The sequence below is a fragment of the Rhipicephalus sanguineus genome, chromosome 5 (assembly GCF_013339695.2).
Source record: "Rhipicephalus sanguineus isolate Rsan-2018 chromosome 5, BIME_Rsan_1.4, whole genome shotgun sequence".
Lineage (NCBI taxonomy): Eukaryota > Metazoa > Arthropoda > Arachnida > Ixodida > Ixodidae > Rhipicephalus > Rhipicephalus sanguineus.
This window is the reverse complement of record NC_051180.1, coordinates 205,503,912-205,516,571: the sequence shown is the minus strand read 5'-3', so window position 1 is coordinate 205,516,571 and position 12,660 is coordinate 205,503,912. Positions and strand designations below refer to the sequence as shown.

The following is a 12,660-nucleotide window of genomic DNA, read 5'->3' as shown; positions in this document are numbered from 1 at the left end:
GCGAGGGATCGTAAGTTCGATTCCCGGTGACGGAACTTTTAGGGGCGAAGCTCCTCTTAGTCTAACCTTGTCACGCGTCCGGCGTAAGGCGTAACCGGCAGTCTCTTCCGAACAGTATAATAGGCAAGGTGGATCGGCGACGCGCGAGCGCCTATCGGTAAAGTTCCCCCCCCCCCCCGTCCCTCTGTCGCCTCGCGAGGCCCACGCAGGCAGCGTCTGCTAGCGACTTTCTTGAATGAAAAAACCGACTCCTCGCGCTGCACAACCGTTCACTGATCACCCCGTATATATAGGCACTAGATTCTGACCAAGGTAGTCCCTGTGTGAGATTTCTCCTGTGCGTGATTAAACAATAAAAATTCACAGCGTACATGTAAAATTAAAGTGAGCTGCAAGTCGTCATGACTCTCATGGACCCTTTGGTGTAAACGCGCTCGATCTCACGTCGTAGATGATGTACTGGGCAGAATTCACGGAAGATTCACATATGGCGCGTGTCATTGGTGAGAAGGCAATCGTTCGATTTAATGCGGCGACGTACGCTAGGGGGACCGTTGTAATAAAATCCGCTCGCTGTTGGCGCGCTTTCACTTTCGCTCGCAGTATTCACGGTTTACCGATGATTCTCTCCGGAGCTTCGCCCCACTCATCATCATTCACCCCGTGGATGTGCTGTGGATTTTTTCTTCTTCTGGTTTTCTTCTTTACCCACTCTTAGTCTTTATATTTTGCAACGTCATATCCGTGACGGAAATACGTCAGCGGAGCCGTGGTGGACCCCGGCATAAAACACTTTCATTTTAAAAATGTGAGAAACCAGCATTGCTCTGAGGCGCTGTATTGTAGGCGTACGTGACGAATGACGAAGAACAGAATGGCATTCCAATTTTTGTGATCGCCGGCGATGTAGTACTTGGAGAGCATGTCGCCGAGCGGGTGGTAAGCAGTAGTTCTGCGACGAACAACGCGGCACTCTGAGAATGGCTTCGACGACTTCCGACAAGGAGACACGGTCTCGATCGCTGAGCAGCCCCTGGGGTTGACCGCGGCGCGTAAGGAATCGGTGGAGAAGGAAGGAGGCAACATCGCGAGCTGTAGCCGCGGGGACGGCGGCCGTCTCGGCGTATCGCGTAAGGTGGTCTACAGCGACGATGCCCCAGCGGTTACCAGCCGATGCCAGACGAAGTGGCCCATACAAATCGATGGCAACGCGCCCAAACGGCCGGTCAAGAAAAGGTAAAGGTTTAAACCTGCTGGTGGCAGGTGTGTTGAGGTTTTGCGGCGCTGACAATTGATGCAGGAGCGAACGAAGTTCTGCACGTAGCGGCACATTCCTCGCCAAAAGTACTGTTGGCGAATGCAGTGGTAAGTTTTCGATAGCCGACAGTGCCCAAACTGCATATCAGCGGGAAACGATTCGCATATGCATGAACGCAGACTGCGGGTTATTAGTTGTAGCCACCAGCGGCCATCGACGTTGTAATTGCGTCGGTGCAGTAGGTCATCGCGAATGGCGAAATGGTGGGCTTGACGACGCAACGCGCGAGTGGTTCGTGTTGCCGACCGATCAGTGAACAAGTCTATCAGCGAAGCGATCCATTGATCCTTGGCCTGTTCGGTAGCGATGGTGTGGACGTCGATGGAAGAAACGGCATTGTAAGACATTGAGCTGTGGGTATTGTCGTCAGGAAAGGGGGAGCGCGAGATTGCGTCGACGTCGGCATGCAGGCGTCCGTTACGGTGCAGCACGCGGATATTGTAGTCCTCTAGGCGAAGTGGCCAGCGGACGAGGCGGCCTGAGGGATCTTTCTATGACGACAACCAGCACAGTGCATGATAGTCGGTGACGACATCAAATGGGCCACCATACAAATAAGGTCGGAACTTCGTAAGGGCCCAGATGATCGCCAGGCATTCTTTCTCCGTAACGTTGTAATTGGTCTCGGCTTTGGTAAGCGTACGACTTGCATATGCCACGACATATTCCGGGAGCCCAGGCTTTCGCTGCGCAAGGACAGCGCCGAGGCCAACAGCATGGCGTCCGTGTGTACCTCAGTAGGGGTCATAGGGTCGTGGTGGAGTAGTATGAAAGGGGACGTCAACAAATGACGGAGCTTTGCGAAAGCGTCTTCACACTCTGACGACCACTAATGGAGGGGCTCGTTACTTCCGAGGAGTTTCGTCAGTGGCGATATGTTAGTCGCGAAGTTTCGAATGAAGCGCCGAGAGTAGGAACATAGTTCTACGAAACCGCGCAGTTCTTTGACGGACGTAGGTTTGGATAATTCGGTCATGGCCCGAGGCTTGGCTGGATCGGGGCGAATTCCGTCCTTGGACAGAATACTCGGAGTAGCCGAGTATTGTCAGCTGCCGTGCTGCTAATTGGCACGTTTTTACATTCAGTTGCAGACCGGCGTCGCTCAGACGCGTGAACACATGCCGCAGGCGTTGAAGATCCGTGGAGAAATCCGGAGCGGAAACGACGACGTCGTCGAGGTACGTGTGTCATTTCAAGTTGTGCAGAACCGTATGCATCATGCGCTCGGTATCCATCATGCGCTCAAATGTGGCGGGCGCATTACACAGCCAAACCGGCAGGACGTTGAATTCGTACAAGCCGTCGGGCGTCACAAACACGGTGTTTGGTCGAGCGTCATCAGCCATATGTACTCGCCAGTACTCAGAGCGTAAATCGAGAGATTAAAAGAATTCTGCTCTTCACAGGCTGTCAATCGCGTCGTCTATTCCCGGTAGTGGATGCTCGTCCTTACGCGTGATCTTGTTGAGTCGGCAGTAGTCCACGCACAACCGCACAGAACCGTCCTTCTTCGAAACGAGAACGACAGGAGACGCCCAGGGGCTGTTAGAGGGCCGAATAACATCGCATCGAAGCATGTCGTCGACTTGCTCGTAGGTTACATAGCGTCCTGTGGGAGATATGCGATCTGGACGTTGCCACAGTGGCGGTTGGGCGCCAGTGTTGGCCGCACGTCCACCGACGGCGGACGTGCGGCCGACAGAAGTTTCAGCGACGCCGAAAGAAGAGCGAAATTCTTCCAGGAGGTCCAGAAGCTGGGAACGCTGGACCTGCGTAAGGTTGTCAGTAATGGAGGAACCACATACATCCACGTGTGATGAACCAGACGTAGAAACAGCACTGAGCGTACTGGCACTGAGGCAGTGCGTGTCATCGGGTTCGTCCATAACATGTGCGTCTTCGAGGGGTTCGACGCTGCCGAGACATTCCCCTCGCACCGAGATATTCTCCTCGCACCACTGTGCGGGGATGGGTTGATAACCAAAATAGAGGTGCTGCCCTGAGTGACTTGCACGGTCGCGAAAGACACCAGCAAGCCTTTCCTCGTTGAAACACGGACTTACGGCGAAAGGAATGCAACGGTGTCGGAGAGACTGGCGCAGTAAACTGAAATCGCCGTTGACGAGTTTGCAGGCACTTTGACGTCGTCTTTGAAAAGTACCTTGCTCGCAGCCGATGGACTGTCTGCCGGCGTCAAATCAGAAAATGGTGAGAGCTCTATTTCGGCTAGTGGGCAATGAATTACGGCATCGTGGCGGGAGAGAAAATCCCTTCCTAGGAAGAGGTCGTGAGAGCATGCAGGAATTACGACCAGTTCGACGGCGTACAGATAATCCTGAATCATTACGCGGGTTGTGCACACCACTGTCAGAATCAGAATCAGAATCAATTTTGCTGTGATTGGTACAAAGATTACATAGTGATAACATACAGAAGGAGGTCCCGAAGTCAAAGACTGCAATGGGACCTCCTTTTAAAAAAAAATAAGAAACTCATGTTACAGCATAACGTATGAATTATAAAGATGCAAATAGAAATGATCGGCATTGAAATAGAACAAAACAAATTGTACTAGAAAAAAAAAAGGAACACACAGAGTACCAAGAACGACGTTATCAAATCGGAATACAGAATAAGTAAGATTATGTGCATACCTATACATCAGAGATTGAAACAATGTAATCTTTTAATTGTTTTTTAAACTTATGAATTTTGAGTGTTTTTATTTCGATGGGCATGGTGTTCCAAACAGCGATGGATGAAAACAGGACGCTCTGCTTGCCATAATAGGTATGTACTTTCTGTAAAACAAAGTTATTATTGCGTGCAAACGTTGCATTATTATTATTTGTTAGATAAGACCGGGGTAAAACGCCATCGTAACGTCTGAGGTAGATTTCTTGGAACAAGAATTTTGTAAGGTTATATTAATTGAGTTTCGAAACTGAAAATGATACAGTTAGATTGTAAAAGAGGCGGCTTTGTCGTTAAATGCGCTAAACGTAATTATTTTAGTAGCTTGATTTTGTAGCACTTGTAATAAATATAGATGAGTCATATCAGTATTTCCCCAACTTCTAATGCAGTAGTTAATGTGTGAATGGACAAATGAAAAGTACAACGACAGTAAAATATCACGTCTAAATATATATCGCGAATTTAGAAGAACTCGGATCCCGTAGGCAATCTTTTGTTTTAATTTGGCTATGTGATTAATAAACTTTACATGGTTGCCTAGTTCTACGCCTAGGTAATTACAAGAAGATCTTGCTGGGATAGGAGTGGCTCCGAGAAATATAGGAGGAATGGAGGGAAGTGTCCGGTGGCTAGAGGTGAATAAAAAAATTGTTTGCGATGCATTTATGTGTAATTGGTTCGTTTTGCACCATTTTAGCAAATTGTGCATGTCTTTGTTAATGTTGGATGTGAGAGTTGTGAGACATTTGTCTGAGCTGATGACAGTGGTGTCGTCTGCATGAAGTATACATTTAGAAAAGGAGAGACAGTTCGGCAAATCATTCACATATAATAAGAACATGAGGGAACCTAATATGGAACTTGGGAAACTCCAATATTGCCGAACACGGTTTTGGAATTAACACCTGAAATAGTTATTACCTGCATTCGGTCTTTTAAGTAGTTCTGCAGCAAAAGTAGGGCTGGTCCGGTAATTCCTAATGATTCAAGCTTATGGAACAATATTTTGTGAATTATTTTCTCGAAAGCTTTAGTAAAGTCTATAAATACAGAAGCAGCGTAATGACCCTCATCAGTTGCAAGTCTTTGTACATCTGTTGGTGCAATAAGAGCAAGTTCTGTCGGTACCCTGGGCGAAATCCGTTTTGTGTTGGCGAGAGAATATTAAAGTTCTTAAAATTATTCGTCAAGTGCTTTTCAATAAGCTTTTCAATTACTTTGCTGAAAATGGTAATACACAGATGGGGCGGTAATTGGAAATTAAACAGTGGTCCCCCTTTTTACAAACTGGTGCGATCCTGCCTCGTTTGAGTTCATTAGGAAAACAGCCAGATTTGAACATGAGGTTTATTATGTGCGCAATACTATCAGTTATGAAGGGTGCGACTAAAATTTACCTGGGAAGGGTGTAATTTATCAGGGCCAGCACCGGTTATCTTCATGTTGTTTATAACATTCAGAACTTCTTGAGAGGTAGTTGGAAATAAAAAGCATGACTGGGGGAGGTGGTGTGATATGGGATTCTCATGAGCTGTCGTTTGTTGTTCCTCGCCGAAGAAGAAGTCGTCGAACGCATTAGCTATTTCTTTGACAGTTTTAAGAATTATTCCCTGATGAAGAATTTCGGATATTATTACATGATTATGTGTCCTATTCAGGAAAGAGTTCACAGTTACCCATTTCTTTGTTATGTTTTTACCGCATTCCAAAATGTCTTTTCATACCATATTTTATTTGCCTGTTTTAGGTTGCAGAAAGGTTAATACTTTGGGTGCTGGCTGTAGGGAGGGAGAGCCTAGAAAGTGGCGTCGTCACTTTTCGCAGTAATCGTCTAAGCTTTGTGTCCACAACGGGTACGGCGGCTGCAGTGTCAATAAGGGCAAATGCGCGAACACCGTCCACAAACGCGTCTATCAGGTTTGATGGGCTTCGCTGAGGGCTTTCGTAGTTCGATAGCATCGCAGCCCTTGCGTCATCGACTGCAACGACTAGTTTTCCTGGTCGCGTGAGACCGGGCACTGCAACTGGTATGACTGCATGGTGGGCTGCAGTCGTGGCCTGTGCATGACGTCGGCGTAGGTTGCCGGTACATCCGCTTCGAAGGACTGAGGTCGAGCGGCGACTTCAACGCAACTGTGCGGAGCAGCGTTAGGAATTGCTGGGGGCGTTCTTGCGACAATTTCCTGCTCAATTGCTCGATTGAGGGGAGGCAGAAGTGTGTGGTCAACGGCTGTTGAACGTACTGAGGATGAGCAAAGTCCAGCATAAAGAACTGGCGCGCGATTTCCTCGTGCACGAATGACTTCATCCTTGCGAGCAACGCAGAGTGGTCGGATATGGTCGACAAGTCAGCGAGCTCTGCGTCGCGTAATGGAGAGCGACGGGTCATCGACCCGCTGCTGGCGCAGCTCCTCATAGCTTTGGCAGAGTGTTATGACCTCTGCTAAAGCTATGAGGAGCGACGCATGTTGCACAAATCGAAATATATTTATACAATGCTCTATGTTCGAGGATACGTAGAAGGACAAAGCAAAAAGACTAAAAAAAATGTTATGAAAACATAACGTGAAGTTCTCGTTCCTAGACCTCGGGGTCCGTATGTTCACCATTTATTCTGGAAGATCATTCTAATGTTCTTTGGCACAGCTGATGAAATAAAGGCCTTTGGTCGTCCGAACAGAGGTTGCAAGCTTCGATGATTGTGAAGACGACGAGGTATACGGTGCGCATGAGTAAGCGGTAGTGTACATGTATGTTGACCGCAAATAATTTTATGTAGAAGGCTGATAAGCACAACTGTTCCTACGTGACTCCAACGATGGAAGTGATAGCTTTAACTTCATGTCAGACACGCTTGATGCTCGCCTGTAGGCGCCGAAGATGAAACGAGCTGCACGAATTTGTATCGGATTCGAGAGAATGAACCACGTATGCTGGCTAGGGCGACCATATGGATGATACATATTAGAGCTGTGGATGGGCAAATGATAAATATGCTAGTTTTCGTGTAGCTGGCGGTGCATCCCGAAGATTTCGTTTTAGGTATACAAGTGTACGCGATGGCTTTGTGCTTATTTTTTCTATATGGCTAGACCAAGATAAGTCTAGTGTCAGATGAATACCTATGTATTTGTACATAGATGTCTCGCTTACAAAATTATTGCTAAGCGAGGAATGAAATGTCGAGTTGGTGCGTTTACGACTGAATGTAAGTAACTTGAATTTATCCGTGTTAAGGGTCATTTGGCAAGATGAACAAAAGATGGTGGATCTGTCAAGATCCTGCTGCAAGGTGATGTGGTAAGTATGGGAGGAAATCTTACGACAAACGCACAATCATCCGCGAATAACCTAATGTTAGATACAATTGCATCGGGAAGATCATTGATGAAAATCAAAACAATAAAGGGCCTAATACACTTCCCCGTGGGACTTCAGATGTGACGCCACTTAACTCGGAGGAATGGTTGCCTACGACGGTTAATTGCTTGCGAGATGATAGGAAGAAAGAAAGAGAAAATAGACAACCACCCGTTTGTAGCACGAAGCCACAAGGAAATCCATACGGATTTCTCAGAAATAAATCCTCTTAGTTGCCTCAGAAATAAAGCCTCTTAGTTAGGCGTTGGTGTCGGGTTCGATCCCCGGACCAGGACGAATTTTTCGGCAACTAAGAGGCTTTATTTCTGAGAACTCCGTATGGATTTCCTTGTGGCTTCGTGCTACAAACGGATGGTTGTCTATTTTCCCTTTCCTAACCCTTCCGCCACCTTGCGGGATTTCGCAGAACTGATTTGCAATATGCGAGATGATAGGAAATTTCGAATCCACGATGTTGTTAACGAAACAAGATGTAAAGATGACAGTTTAGCTATAAGGCGGGTATGGGCAACGCGATCGAAGGCTTTGGAAAAGTCAGTGAATATAAAATCAGTCTGGAAGCCGTCGTCCATATTCTGGTGTAGTTCATGAGTAAATTCCATGAGCTGTGTTTCACATGAGAGCCCTTTCCTGAAACCATGCTGATTCGCAAAAAAGAAGTCGCTATTTTCCAAAACCTGAGCAGAGTTAGAAGCTATGATGCCTTCGAGCATTTTGAATGGGATACTTGTTAGTGATATGGGTCTGTAATTATCGACAGAGCGTTTTCGCAGTCTAAAAGACGGCAATAAATTCCCCACCTTCCAATCGTTGGGTATCTCACCTGTTGATAAGGATTGTTCGAATATGTAGGACAAGATAGTGCTGGAAATGCTGACAGTGTTTTTCAGCATTGTCGAGTTAATGCCGTCTATGCCGCAAGTACTACATAATTTAAGTTTGTTGATCAACGATGTAATTCCTTGGGATGTAAACAGTATAGGTACCATGTTCTGATAGTTTACTTCAGAAGGCAGTGGCATATTAGAGTGGTCTTCCTTAGTAAATACAGCCGTGAAGTAATTATTTAACATTCCTGAGCAGTGCTCCTGCGTAACAGGGTCCCCATTGCTGTCCAATAACGCTATGTCGTCAATGGTATTTGGAGGAGGAATCATTTGCCAAAACTTTCTGGTGTTCTTTTTTAATGAGGGCGGAAAGTTCATGCGAATAAAATTGTTTTTTTAGCGCTACGAATGGCGTTACAGTATTCCCTTTCCAATTCCTTGTGTTTATTCCGTGATGATTCTGTGCCGACGCGCTTTGCAATTTAAAAAAAAGGCGTTTTTCGTTGTTCAACGTTAGAAGCGACCTGTGCAACCAAGGTTTGGATATGTCTACAAGTAGGCTTGTGCGAGGTATATGAACGTGGTTTAGTTCCGTTATTTCTTTTTGTAGGCAATCCAGTTCTCACGAACCGACCGCAATGAGAAGACTTCTACGAATGATTCGGAAAATAATCGCAGGTCTTCATCGATGGCTCTAAAGTTAGCATTTTTATAGTACAATATGTACTTCGGTTTGGCGTGGCGCCTGGTAGACGGTACTTCAATTGTATATTAATTTAATATAAATGCAAGCCAGAAAGTAAAATAAATCAGAAGGAAAAGAATTGCGAAGCGCGCCATCGAGATACGAACTTGCGACCCCTCGTTCCGCAGCACAGCGCCTTAGAGAACTAGGCCACGTGCCATGCGTTCTTGGAATACTAATGGCGCACTATTTATATACACTATTTACCGCTGCTGGTACGCAGAGATCGCAGGTGCGCTTTAAAGCAATGCTCCTATATTTTGCTTTAGTGTGAAAACTGCCCTTGAGACGCGCACTAAAATGTGGCCCATTTGTCTGCCCACTCGCGATGTGAAACGCCTGGTAAGTACAGAGCCCTTCGGGAGAGTTTGGCGATTCTTTCATCTCGCCGCTCTCCGCGCCCCGCCCAAGCGCCGCCTTCTTCTCGTGACCTAAACCCTCTCCTTGCCGGCGGTGGCGGGCGGCAGCGCGCCGCGGAGTGGCGGAGTCTGGCAGAGCAGCGGCGGCGAGGCGCCGGCGTGCCGCATTTACACGCTTGCTGAGGAGCGCGCGTAGGTTGCGAAGGCGCGAATGATATCGCGCGTATTCATGGCGACTGCTCCTCGCATTCATGCGTGAATTTGTTGCGTGCGATGGGCAGTTGTTGCGCGGTTGGGCTCAAACAGCAGCGCGCAGTGTTCCCGCCTTTTTAGGCTTCCCAAGGAAAAGAAGCGACGAGCCCTTTGGATTAGAAACATCAGACGCAGCAAATGGACCCCGACCGGCCACTCCGTGTTATGAAAGATGCATACTTGAGTATTTCGCTTGAATATTGCTGGTATTGCAAGCAGCGTGCCAATAACACAAACTCATTATTCGTTGTGCGTTGGGGCCCTTTTAGGCACACAAACTTCAAAAAACATTTTGTCACGCCGATAAAAACGGAGTTTTATGGTTCGCGTTTCGAACGCTTGGGCAGACTGAAATTTTGCAGCGATCACGCTATAAGTGTCAAGCGTGATGTGTTGCGTTTACCTAATTTATCGCGCGTTCTGAGCACGAGCTTGGGATGTTACCGTGTTGTTGTGAGAGGAAGATTTATTTCGATATCGCAGGCTAGTGCCGCCGCGCGTCAGCTGCGGCGGTTATCCGGCATGTGTTGTACGTTATGTGGACTGCGTTTTAGGGGCGAAGCTCCTTATGCCGTGGGTCAGTCCATCCTCCGTTTGTAGCGTTGTAGTAGCCACCTCCAGCTCCAGGGGCGTAGCCAGAATGATACGGACATACGAGCGCTATGGGACGGGGACATAGACAAGAGGTACACAGGACAGCGTCACTTCTAAGGGTGGTCGCATGCAGTGTTCCAAGCGGCATGCCACTCAGTTCACCGCATGCGCGGCGAACGTTGTGTACCGCGTTCCTTTGAGCTGCGATAAAGTGTACATAGGGCAAACGGGGAGATGTTTCAATGAAAGGGCGAGAGAGCATAGTTTGTCAATCAAGAATAACGCTGGTGGCCACCTTTCGGAGCATTGTAAAAGGTGTGGGTGCAGCCCGGAGTTTGCGCGCACTGATTTCCTTAAGCGTTCTCATGACAGAACAGAAAGGGAAATCGTGGAAGCATACCACATTCACAAGTCTGGTGATAAGTGTATCAGTGTACCTTCTATCACACTCTGTGACAAGGAAGTCGCCTTCCTAGAAGGTTATTTGTAAGCTACCATTCTTTGGCGTAGATGTTTTGTGCTGTTGTCTTTGTTTATAGGATTGAGTGTTTTGTTTTGTTTTTTTAAACTTCGTTTACCACTGTTTTCTGACGCAGCTCCTTGTTTTTAAGCATTGTTAATGACCTATTGTTTTCTTATGGTTTTTGACGCGGATCTTATGTGTTCAAGTTTTGTTTTGGTTTTTATGGTGTTAGGGGAAAATTGTTTATTTTACTTACGCGGCTCGTGGTTAGGTTTTTAGGAGTTCCGTTGAGCATATGTGCAGATTCTGTAGACCACATTTCTTTTTTGTCCGACGGTGGGGTAGTTTGTTTCCTCATTGCTAGGATGGTTCGTTGATGGCCTGTTCAGTTTTGATGGCGCCTGCTTCCTTTTGGGTTTCGATGTTAAGGCTTGATTTTGATGTTAAGGTTTCTTGAGTGCGCATGCGTCTTTCCAGGTATATATATATATTTTTTCATATGCAAGTGTGTCGCGGTCTTCAATATCGGACGTTTTCTAACGCCTTTGAGCGGTAGGTACTTGATTCGGCGTGGTGCGTGGCCATGACGCGGTTTTTTGGTGAGGTATTGGCACTTTTGTTATCGGGTGGATGATTCACAATTGTTATCGCCCTAGCTGGTTGCTTGTATAAATTTTACATGTCTGCTCAATAAACCTCAGTTGAAAGTTGAGCGCCTGTCCTGTGTACCTCTTGTCTATGTCCCCGTCCCATAGCGCTCGTATGTCCGTATCATGTATGAACCAACTTGCCCAAACACAAGTCTTGCGTAGCCAGAAATTTTTTTCGGGGGGGGGGGGTTGAACCATACTTTATGTATGTTCGTACGTGCGCTTGTATGTGTGCGTGTATATATACGCCAGCAAACCTAAAAAATTTCGGGGGGGGGGGTTGAACCCCCCAACCCCCCCTTGGCTACGCCCCTGTCTAGCTCGTGAGAAGCGCGCGTTCTGGTATGCAGTAGAAGAAGAAGACGACGTTGACGAGTGAGACTCTCGTGCTTGTTGGCCTATGTGGCATTCTTTCTTCTTTACTGCGCGCGTTCTGGTATGCAGTAGAAGAAGACGACGACGACGTGGACGAGTGACACTCTCGTTGCGTGTTCGCCTGTGTGGCGTTCTTTCTTCTTTACTACGCCTCGTGTTTTCAACGACACCCAAAGACAACATTTCAGAAGTAACGCGCCATGAGGCTCCCTCTTTGCACGCTTTCTCTTTAGCGCGGAGTCGCCAGATGGAAGACAAAACTGCGGAACGGAGAGCATGGAAGGCGGCGGCAGCGCGCGCTCGCAGACAGAATCCTGAAGTGAGAGCCCGCGAGGCCGAAGCTGCACGTCGACGCCGCGAAGCAGATTCCGCCGTTCCAGCCCGCGAAGCCGGAGCTGCTCGACAAGCTGCAGGGCTGCGGCGAGAAGACCGCGCCATTCGAGCCCGCGAGGCCGAAGCTGCTCGACAAGGTCGCACATCCCTATCTCGCAAATCCAACGTCGTTCGCGGCTACTCGCCATACCCGCTTATAATGATAATATCTGGGGTTTAACGTCCCAAAACCACGATATGATTATGAGAGACGCCGTAGTGGAGGGCTCCACAAATTTCGACCACCTGGGGTTCTTTAACGTGCAACTAAATGTAAGTACACGGGCCTCAAACATTTTCGCCTTCACCGAAAATGCAGCCGCCGCGGCCGGTATTCGATCCCGCGAACTTCGGGTCAGCAGTCGAGCGCCATAACCACTAGACCACCATGGCGAGGCGCGATACCCGCTTCGCCGAGGCTCCAGCCGCCGAGTAAAAATAAGCCAAAGTGCGAGCGCCAATTGAAATCACCTTGTTTCAGCGGCTAAAGTCACTAGAGCGACCTAGAAATAGAATACCGAAGCCGGAAAAACGTGAGAAGCCTTCACATAAGTACCCCCGACAGGCTGGATAGGTGGCGCCATCTAGCGGGAACAAGATAAACCAGGCAAGCAAAAAATTGTTATT

At 47.7% G+C, this 12,660-nt stretch overlaps 1 protein-coding gene across 1 annotated transcript in view; it reads right to left on the bottom strand.

Annotated features, from left to right (window-relative positions):
• Window positions 1-12,660, bottom strand: part of LOC119394579 (collagen alpha-1(II) chain) — a gene marked incomplete in the record, with an annotated part of 1,710,759 nt that overhangs the window by 297,774 nt on the left and 1,400,325 nt on the right.